The 10376-nt window shown below is 47.8% G+C and overlaps 1 protein-coding gene and 1 long non-coding RNA gene across 51 annotated transcripts in view; both read right to left on the bottom strand.

The window, feature by feature from the left end:
* Positions 1-10376, bottom strand: part of NFIA (nuclear factor I A) — a 352139-nt gene that overhangs the window by 212077 nt on the left and 129686 nt on the right. The window lies entirely within an intron of this gene.
* LOC310903247 overlaps positions 1-10376 on the bottom strand; it is a 56125-nt gene that overhangs the window by 23596 nt on the left and 22153 nt on the right. The gene's annotated exons all lie outside the window — the stretch shown is intronic.

Below are 10376 nucleotides of genomic sequence, written 5' to 3'. Positions count from 1 at the left end.
CCGTGTATTCCCTACAACCTGCTGTAAGGGAGGGCTGAAATCTCACTCGGAGGGACGTGGAAGACCACAGCCCCAAAAGGGGTCCCCTTGGAAGGCAAACCCCAAAGGAGCTGTGGGGCCAAGAGGAGACTGCGAGGGGCTGGGGGAGGCGAGCAAGGACACATCCCGGTTCATGGAAAGAAACTTTTGCGCAATCCCCTTAATAAAAAGCACTGCAGGAAACCCACGCTTGCTGATGGGCTGTGGGAAGTGGAAAGCTGAGGATGTGCACTCAGAGCAACGCCGGCGTCTCAAGGAGAGGTCATCTGCACAACGAGCAGAGAGGGAATTTCTGCTGCCGGTAAATAAATAAGGGCAACGGGAGCTCTGCAGACCTGGCCAGCCTCACCCCAGAAGCACGCAGGTTTGCAGGACTTCGCTCCGCCTACACAGAAGGGGGTTTTTGTGGGTTTGCCAATATTACAAAACCGCTGCGTAAGTTGGGTGAGAAACTGAAACCATTTCAGTGGTCAGCAAAGCACGACGCCGCGTGTGCAGAGCTGAAGTAGGCTGTTGTGCCTTTTTCTGTGTCGGGACACATCTTCCCAACTCCCTTTCACAGGAGACAGATGCTTCTGCTTATGGCTTTGCGGGCAACACGAGAACCTAAAGCACTTGGGAGGACGGTGGCTCGTTACAGCGTGAACCTGGGCTCTCCAGAGGTAATTTAGGGCAGAGGAGGACTTCCCGGCAGCGGCCAGAGCAGGAGGACTTTGAAACTACTTTCTTTATGTACCAAACTCTGGGGACAGGACCAATCACGCATCATTGCAACAGCTCTTTAGAGTCAGGAATCGTCAGGTCATCTTGCCAGGTGGCTGGAAATGCTGCACCGCCATCTCGACAGGGGAACACTTAAGGAAAGTTCATCCTAATTAATTAAAATTGTGAATTTAAAGTGGATTAATTAAACTGCATTAAATCCCTATGTAAACTCCTCACTCAGACTTAAAGTGTCTTTATTAAATTGCTAAAGCAAATTAAACTAAACCAAATTAAGGCAGTTTTATTTCTAAATGACAGTGTCTACACAAGGACGTAATGCAGTTTAGCTAATCCACTTTAAAGTTATTTCACATTAATTTCAATTGTCCCTGTGTAGACAAGCCCTAGGAATCCAGTCGCACACGAGCCTGTGTACAAATATGGGTAACAACAGTGCCATTTTTAGATTGCCTTTTTAGGAAATTATTTGCAAATATCATCTTAGACAAGCAAGCAAAGAACCGATTTTCAGTGGGACCGGTGCGGAGAAGGACGGCGCTCTCCTTTCAGCTCGCAGCTTGCAGGCGGACAAATGTTTCTGGCTTCTCCCGGCAGACAGGGAAATGTGGAGGAAAGGGAGGGATGTACCCAGCCAGGAAATCACTTTGCAAATGCAACTGTGCTCAAAAGGGGGCTCTGAGACTGTCAGAGCAAGAAGTTTCTGTTTCCAAGAGGAAAACTTGGACTTTAAGGACGAAATAGTGGAGATGAGGAAAGCAGAAAGCTTTGGGTGCAATGCCTGTAGGGGCTGCGTGGATGGCAGGTTCCTGGCTGTGCAGAAAGGAGCTTTCGAAGTGCAAAAATACATTTCGGTGCAGCTGGGAGAAAGCACCGGGGGCTCAGGTTGGGGAAGGGGCCCCGCTGAAAGCAACCGAGGCTGCTTCCCGCTGTGCCGCCGGAGCCGGGCTTTCCACAGCCCTTCTAAACAAGCAGGTCTGCACCGAAGCACTGCCACACTCCGTAAGCAATTTCTCCTCTAATGGAAACAGCCTGCAACACCCAAAATTTGGGGAGCTGCGCAGAAGGAAAAGGGTTAAGGCAGCACTGCGGTTTACAATTTAGTAGCAGTCAAGCCCTCAGCAGTGCAGACCTTCACAGGGAGGCTAGAGACGCTGAAATAACTGCTGGCTGGAGCTGCGGCACGTCCAGAGGCAAAGGCAATAAAAACAGAGCGGATTACATCCTTTAGAAACCCTCAGAAAAAAAAAAAAAAGGAAAACAAGAGTAAAAAAAAAAAAAAAGAGAACGAAAGAAAGCGTAAACCACAGATTATGTCTGTTGGCTGTTTTTTGATAAGCTCTGTTACAAACACAATGCTAATGAGTGCAAGGGACATCCTCTGTGTGGGGCGGCTGCTTGACCGCATTTTGTCTGCATGTGGCTGATTTCCTCACCCACTGCCAAGCCCCGTGGCATCACTCACTGCCGGGGCTTTTCCTTCGCCTCCTCGCCTCGCCGCCTGGCCGGCCACGGCCGTCAATATTTCACCCAACCTGCGTGAGTCAGCAGTAACCGAAGGAAAGGACTGCAGGGAGAATAAACATGCCAAGCTTTCCCTCCGAAGCATGTCAGGGTCGCTGTGCATCAGCCCCGGACCAGGGCCGGGTGGCTCAGCAGCTCCTTTCGTTTTATATTAACACCGTACGGGTTTTTTCCCAGTTGATCCCAAAGTCCGTCCGGCTCCTGGTGTTAATTTACTCCTCGCTAAAGCCTTAGCTGCCCCCTTTTATACTGCCGGGCTCTTTATTAACCCAATGGTGATTGCCTTCCCAAGGCATCTACTGGGTTGCGTATAATTCCTCTAATTAAATGTAAAGGAGGGATGGTTTGGTGGAGCACCATTTCATCATTTCCCCTCTTACTTCATGCTGTGGACTTTAATGAGGACCTAAAACACCATCTTGACTTGGCTTTAGTTTCAGGCCAGATGAGCTTTGCTTGTTAAGACAGTCTTCACTTGTCAGGAAAAATAGCTTTATTAAGGTCATGTAACGCGGAGGGTTTGATTAAAGCTAATCAAGGAAGAAAACCAGACTGAAGCATTGCGAATCAAACTTAGTACAACATGTTTAACATAACTTAACCTCGCCTATCTGTTAAAAGCAGACAGAAATAAGATCATGTTACCAAGAGGAATGCCTGAGCAGGGGGCGCGCGGACAGCAACGCTCGCGCCGCAGCCGTGGCTTTCCTTTAACCCCAGCGAGGTCTGCAGGAGCCGGCACGTTTCCCTTTCCACTCGGGCTGAACCCTCGGAGCCGACGTCCGTGCAGCACGGCGGCGGTCACCAGGAATGCACGCGCTGCCGACCTGCTAATCTGAAGGGTTTTCTAAACCTAAATAAAAACGGATTGCCGGGGGTGTCACGTTCCCGAGAAACTTCGTGGCGAGCAGTTGGCATTCGCACCGGTTTACACACTCCTTCCGACTTTCTTGGTGCCGTTCTACCAAGTTAATGGAAGTTTTAGAGAAAATGAAGCATTTTCAAAACCAAATTCTGTTCAGCTCATTACAGCAGGGTCCTGTATTTCACAGGTATATTTTTCTGTGTTTAACTCCACTGCTGGGCCTGACGAGTCTGCAGTTTGAGCTTGCCCTGCTTCCTCCGTGCGAGCTAGCAACCGTGCCCCGGTTTTAGTTTTACTTTGGATTTACTGCGTGATGTCAACAAATGCAGATGGGGCCGTCCGAGGAGATCATTTGGGAAAGCCAGAAAAAAAAAAAAAAGAAGTGATTATAAAAAAGAGCTGCTGGCCCGTGAGCTTTGAGAGTGTGTGAGAACCATAGAGCCCTGACTGCAGCCAGACACTGTCACGGGGCCCTTGAGCCTGATCGACTCTCGAGTGTGCATGGGGAGTGTTTTGGAGGGCAGGGCTGGGGAGCAGGGACAGACCCAAGCCCCGGCAGACGCAGAGCCCGAGGGACAGAGTCCCGCACCCGGTCCTCCGGCAGCAGTGGCACCGCTGGAGAGTCCCCGCTTTTTGGTTTTGCTCTTCCAAACCACGCAGGCGGATTAAGCAGTGAGGTACAAGCTCTCACAAGCAAAAGCAATTAAACGAGGGCTGTTTTTATTATTTTTTTTTTCAGAGAGAAGTTAGAGACTGGGTGTTATGGAAGGGGCTTTTTAAGGATAATTTTCTGCAGAGAAGTTCAGGAACTCCAAACATACACAGGGATATCCTGCTTAGGACAAGGCTTAGCATTAAAAAAAATAGTCTAAACAAAAACGTGGGACTACTCCCCTGCTCCGGCTCTGCTGCGCGGTGAAAGATGGACAGGAAATTGCCAGCAGTGGCACGGAGGCTCCTGCCAAGAGGGAGCGCGGAAACAAAAGACCCTCTATTGTGTAAGAAAACCTGACATCTATACCCCTCGCTATATTCTGAACTCCTGTAAACCTTTCCTGTGATATATGATTTGCCAGAGCTTTCCACATTTCAAGTGCCCCGTTTTCCTCCCCGCACACACTCACACACACAAGGGAGATTTGCATTTACACCGGCTTTCCTATCGACACTAGCTTTTAAAAGCTGTTATTTCTTCCTCCTTCACATCCACCTCCCAAATTATTAGCCCTGCCATTAAGAAAGTAAATGAGATATTTGCCCTGGCAAGAGGCAGAAGCAGCCCCGTATCGCACAAAGGGCTGAAGGGGCTCAATTTTCCTCATTACTCGGCTGGTTCTTCCAAGAAAGCATTCAGCGCAGAAGAGGGAGCTTTTTGGTAAAACAGTAATATTTGATATTTCTGCGTTTCTTTTGCAAGCTGTACACTGTAATTGACTAACTGGTCACTCTCAATTAATTATATTTAACAAGTAGAAGATGCAGAGCAACGCTCCCTCCCCCAAATTATGTCCTTTGGTTATTTAAATAGGTGCAAGTAGAGGGAAGGGAGAAAGAACAAGTCAGTAAAGTATCAGCTGTGGAAGTTTGTTGGGAACTTTCCAAAACCCTACATCTGCTTGGCAACAGCTCAGAAAGGGATATGGTTACTCTTTTAACAGTAACACAGCTTTCCCAGGCTACAATATATGAAAAACAGCTTACCCCTGCACAGGGAAGGGCCAAACGAGAGCTGCAGAACCGCGCTGAGCCCCTCGCCTGGCTGCAAGACCCCAACACCTCCCCAGAGCCGCACGAAGGAGGCGTGGGCCACGCTGCTGGGAACATTTCGGGGTCCCTGCTCCTGCTGCCGCTTGAGACCGGGCTCCCCGGCCCCGCCGCAAAGTGCTGCTCCAAGCTTTTGGGGGAAAAACCCAGCACATCCCACCAGCGAACAGCGTAACAGCCGCGTTCGTTCACCACAAACAACAGATCTAAAGGCACTGTTTTTAATTATAGCATTAATTGATCTCTCTCTTTTTTTTTTTTTTTTTTCCAGCTGCTAATTAGAGAGATAATATCTCGGTTGCTTTACGAGCATTAGAAGACTTTTGCTTGCGTGGAGATACTTCTGCAGTGGAAAGCAGAGGTGGATTTAGCAGAGAGCAATTGTTTAGTAAAAAGAAGAAATGATTTACCACAGTCGGGTGCGTTTTTATATTTTAATTAATCTCGCTTTAGTCAAAAAAAAAAAAAAAAAAAGAAAAACTTCACGCAGCCCATTCTGCGACTAGAGTGCAGGGAGGCATTAGCAAGATTTAGTGCCTCTGGCAGGTCAGGAAAACACATGAAAAAATCAGGAGTGAAAACAATAGCGCAGGAGAAGCGGCGAGCGCGCTTGGCATCGCGTGTACAGCACGTGACACCGAGATCTGCAGGAGGGCCCCGCGCCGGGAACGGAGCTGGACAAACACCTCCGCCAGGCCGGCCCAGGCCAGCAGAGCCTGCGGGGAGCCCCGTTCGGGGGGCGGCGGGGCTGGACGGCCACCGGGCCAAGCCACGCGCGCCCGGCCGCAGCTTTACACCTCAGGACGCTCCGCTGGCGCTGCCTGGTGTGACCCATTTCTAAAATAATTACAGCCTGAGTCACAAACCTGTTAAGACCCAATTAACAAAAGTGTTATGCATCAGTGATGCATGTTTTGTCCAGAACTTTAATTCCACAGTTTTTCCAAGTAAATTCTCTCTCTCTATTTTCCAGTCATTAAATCCCCTCCCCTGGGTGCAAGCGGTTGCCTTCCCATTGTGTTGCGAAAGGGTTAGCAGGCCAAGAAGTCAGAGAGAAAAGGGTGTCGGTACTTGTTGCCACTTTGCGGTGGGAAAAAAATAAAACTAAAAATAAATCCCTTACCCTCCCGAACCCAGCCCAGGCGTGAGCGGGGAAGCGGGCAAGGGGGTCACGGCGGGGAAGGCACTGGCACTGCCCTGGCCTGCGTGGGTGAGAGGCGGCGGCGAGGGCTTGATTTGGCAGATGGGTGCAGCTATTGAGCTTATGCAGTAGTGGGTTTTTGGCTGCCCGAGTGGGTAGCCTGTTGTTTACTGTTTATGGATTTGTCAGTTTTAATTATTGTGAAGTGCCCAGATGCTCTGGCGACCAGTGCCATGAGCATTTAGGGAGCAAATATCTAACGAAACACACTTGAAAAACCCTCGCTCTCCCCCCAGCCCTCTCCCCCAGCCTGCTGGGGCCCCTCAGGGTGCTGCGGGGCCTGTGCACCCAGTGCACCGCGCCTGCACGGCCAAGCGGCTCTTCGTTCGCTCTGTTTCCAGCCAAAGCTGCCCCTTTTTGTCTTTTTAAGCTCTTTCCCCAGCTTCATTCCTCACAGCTTCGCACCGCAGCCCCCCCGGCCCGAGCTGCAGGTCAGGCCCTCACCCCCGGGTGTTGCGGGCAGCACGGGCCCCTCTGCTCCCGGGCCTGCAAGGCTGGGAGCAGATCCGCTTCCCTGCACCTTTCTTTCTTTTACCGTCCGTCTTTTTGAGGTTATTGGGCTCTGTTTTATATAACAAGGTTACGTGCATGGCAAATAGTATAAATGTATACCAGACGTGGACATGCCGGAGTACCCCCCCGGTTACATATGTACTTTTCATCTGCAGCAGCAGTGCTGCAAGCGGCCTCCTCCAAGCCTCAACGGCCCGCTCTTTACTGACTCCATTGTAATCCATATTCCTTCCTCGTACGCGAAATGCTTTGCTAGATAAATTCCACTGTATTTCAGAAAGTTTTCCACAGCTCCCTAAGTGTTTCCATATGACACTGTACTCTACAGGTAACTTGAGTTAAAGCCATTCCTTAAGCAAAACTCCCTGTAAAATTTTCCACTATCTCAGCAGTACTCTATGTGCTGTCATTAAAGCAGAGCACATATATTTCTGAGCAGGATTTGCAGCGATGTCAGATTGCTCGCTGAGCCCCAATTAGGTTTTAAAATATATATATATTTTTTCAAACTTCCTCGCTCAGGTCTTTTGCCTGTTCATTTACTGAAGTCCTTTTTTAACAGTGGAAGATGCAGCTCTCTGCAAAACACACAGCGCAGGCTCACAGCGCATCTAGGGCTGGAAGCCGCGTGGATAATGCCAGCCTTGTTCGTGCTGCCTTTTCACTTTGTTCTCAACCGTCGCCGTCCCTTTTTTCCACTGATTTCCACAGGAACAGCAGTGAACCCTAAATTACAAACACCTGCTCGATAGATCATCTCCAGGCCTGGCAGCACCGAAATGGAGGGGAGGTTCCTCGCTGCTGCAGGGAAAGCTCGGTGCAGAGCCCGATGCCTGTCCACTGCTCAGCCCGAACCCGAGCGCAGCAGCAAAACTCTGCTGCATGCAAAAAGGAGTTTAATTTGTAAATATACTTGCGCTGAAAGAGCCATTCATACCGCGCTGACCTGTCCTCCAGGAACCATTTAGCAGCGACTGTGATCTCCTAAGCAAAGGCAAAATGTGTAACCTCGAAGCAGAGTGCTAATGACGGAGGAAAAAACGCGAGCTGTGTAAATACCAGGATTACAGCGCGCCGTGCGTACAGCGAATACGAAACATCTGGCTGGATGCTGGAGAGAGGGGATCCAAGATGGCAGGGAAGATTAATTATTTTGTAACTTATTCTGGTTTCAATGAACTCTCTCTGGTTATAATCAAGGTTTTAAATGGCATATTGGATGCACGCTGGGCAGTGGTAAACTGAGGTGGGGTGCTCCGTCTTTGGGAATGACAGAAGCAATCAGCCAGAAACCCGACTTGTAACCATCCTGTGGAGAGAGTTAAGCTGAAATAGCTATTTTGCCACTGGTTTAATTAATAAGCTATATTATTGGTTAATTTTATACCATTCTGAACTTTTGTCAGGGAAAAATGGTTAATTTTAGAGGGAACGGATTTAATACAGCAGAAATCATGAATAAACAACTTTTTTTAAAGGTATGGGCCCGCAGCTTTTTTTTTTTTTTTAAATCAAAATCCACATTTGTATTAAGCAAATAATGTCTATTATTAACAGACTCCTCCACAGACAAAGAATCTTCCCTGTCTTCAAACTGCTTTCTAAAAAGCTACTAAATACTCTGCTCCCATTCCAGGGTTTTACACATGCAAATACACCCCTAAACAGTTTTCATTCTCTTTTCCCCCCTCATCTATCTCCCTGCTTTCCAGATGGACCACCAGCTTCCCACCACTGCCAGCAACAGCTTGTGTATTGTTTGTTTAAAACAAAGATGACGCATTAAATATCATATACAACGTGAGGAGAGGGGTTAAGGATAACACTCTTGAACCGAAGCGCACTGCTAAGCCAGCCTCGGCCGCAGCCCATAGCTCAAAAGGTTGTTAAATGCAATGGGAGACGGGATTTCACCATACCCTGCCTTTAGGGAAGGCGCTCCCGTACCCGCATTGAGGATGCCCTGCATCCAGAGAGAGTTAAACTTGTGCGAACGCTCTCCAAATTACACAGGCTAACCAACAATTATGTCATTTCATTCAAACATTCATTCACCCATCATGTGCCCAGATTAAACAGTAACACTTTGTTTTAAACATTCTGCTGAAATTAGCAGACCAGAATTTCCTTCACCTATATTTAAGCACTCGGCCCCGCGTCGAACGTAGCCTTGCTTGAACTCAAACAGTTTTAAGAGAGAGTTTAGTACTTTTATATAAAATTAACTCTTGCCTGGTGTATATTTTGTATGTGATTATTAGATTTTTGCTGGTAGCAATTGCTCTTTACAGACATATTCACAGGGATATGGAGCTGCTAAGATTTAAACGGAAAATTAGGACTCTGAGAAGAGTTTATCTTGTATGCTTATTTATAACCCTCCAAAAAAGAATTTTAAAGCTGTGATAAAAGAAAAACAATACACAAAAGCTGTAACTTTTCATTCTGCTTTGGTGATACAACAGACTCAGAAAAATCTGAGCTTAGGGCTGGCTAGCTGTTTACAATTTCTTTAAGAACAGTGAGCAGGGACACAAGCCGGACTTTAATGGTTGTATTTTGCTTGAAAGCACCAACACCAGCCCTCTCCTGCCTACTTGTCAGCAAACCCCCAACGGGAGGCGCCGTGGGCACACACCCCTCGCACCGCAGAAGAGCGCGCAGCTCCAGGATGCCCGAGTCTGGCATTAATGCTAAAATCTGTAGCGCTACCAACATCTCCAAGATGCCAGTTTGCTGCCATCAGCTTTGTGTGACAGGAGAGAATAGCAGGCAGATTGCGTATCTAATGAGCCACACATATTGAAAATCCACAGCAATCTCTGGAATACATGTGGATTTGTCTAAAACTCTAAAATATGGCCTGTATGGTGTCCTGACTGCCAAAACCACAATGAATTCACTGTTACTGTCACTAATCTCCATGTATGTTACATATGGTTGACATTTTTCTTTAACTCTCATATTTTTTGCATGTGTGCGTATATAAATAGGGTAAGAGGGAGGCTAGGAGCAGGCGGACAAACAAACAAGCAGCTGCCATGCACAACGTTCTCATTAGGCACTGGATTAGTCCGAGGTGTGTTACACCAACATACAAACCCCCTAGCAGCCCGTTTTTAACCATAGGTGATGTGGAGATCTGTCCTGGGAACCCAGATGTGCCTTTCTCCCTTTACGTTAAACCGCTGACCCTGAGCTAGGAAAGGGCTGCTCGGAGAGCTGCTGAGCTCAGCAGGAACCCCGGGGCATTTCGATACTGTACGGGGCACTTCTTAAACCTCTCACGTTCCTCCTGGTCTTCATTTTCAAATATTTAATTCAGGTTTTACCTTAAATAATTTGATATTCAGATGATATACGTTGTGCTAGCCGCCCGAGCAGAACACGAACCCCTTCCCTACTGCAATGCCGCTCAAGTGGTGCTCTCTTCCAGAAGCAGGAATAAACTCCCTTTTATTAGCGATGCAATATTACATGTCGTGCTGGCAGGGAAGTTGTATGTGAACTAAGAAATAATATTTCATGCATTCCTTCTACTTTCTAGGCAAATTTATGCCAGATTTTATTCCACTACAGCATTACAAGCGACATTGCTTATCTCTGTTTCAGTGCACTTCTCCTAAACAGTAGGTCAGCTGAAAACTTTGTTTACCGCCTGAGGAGAAGCAAATAGTAGTCATGCATGGTTGGCAGGGGCTTGTGATATGATATATTCACTGCTGTTATATGGCTCATCATATAATT

This window comes from Anser anser (assembly GCF_964211835.1).
Source record: "Anser anser genome assembly, chromosome: 8".
Classification (NCBI taxonomy): Eukaryota; Metazoa; Chordata; class Aves; order Anseriformes; family Anatidae; genus Anser; species Anser anser.
This window is presented reverse-complemented; position numbering and strand designations above follow the sequence as displayed.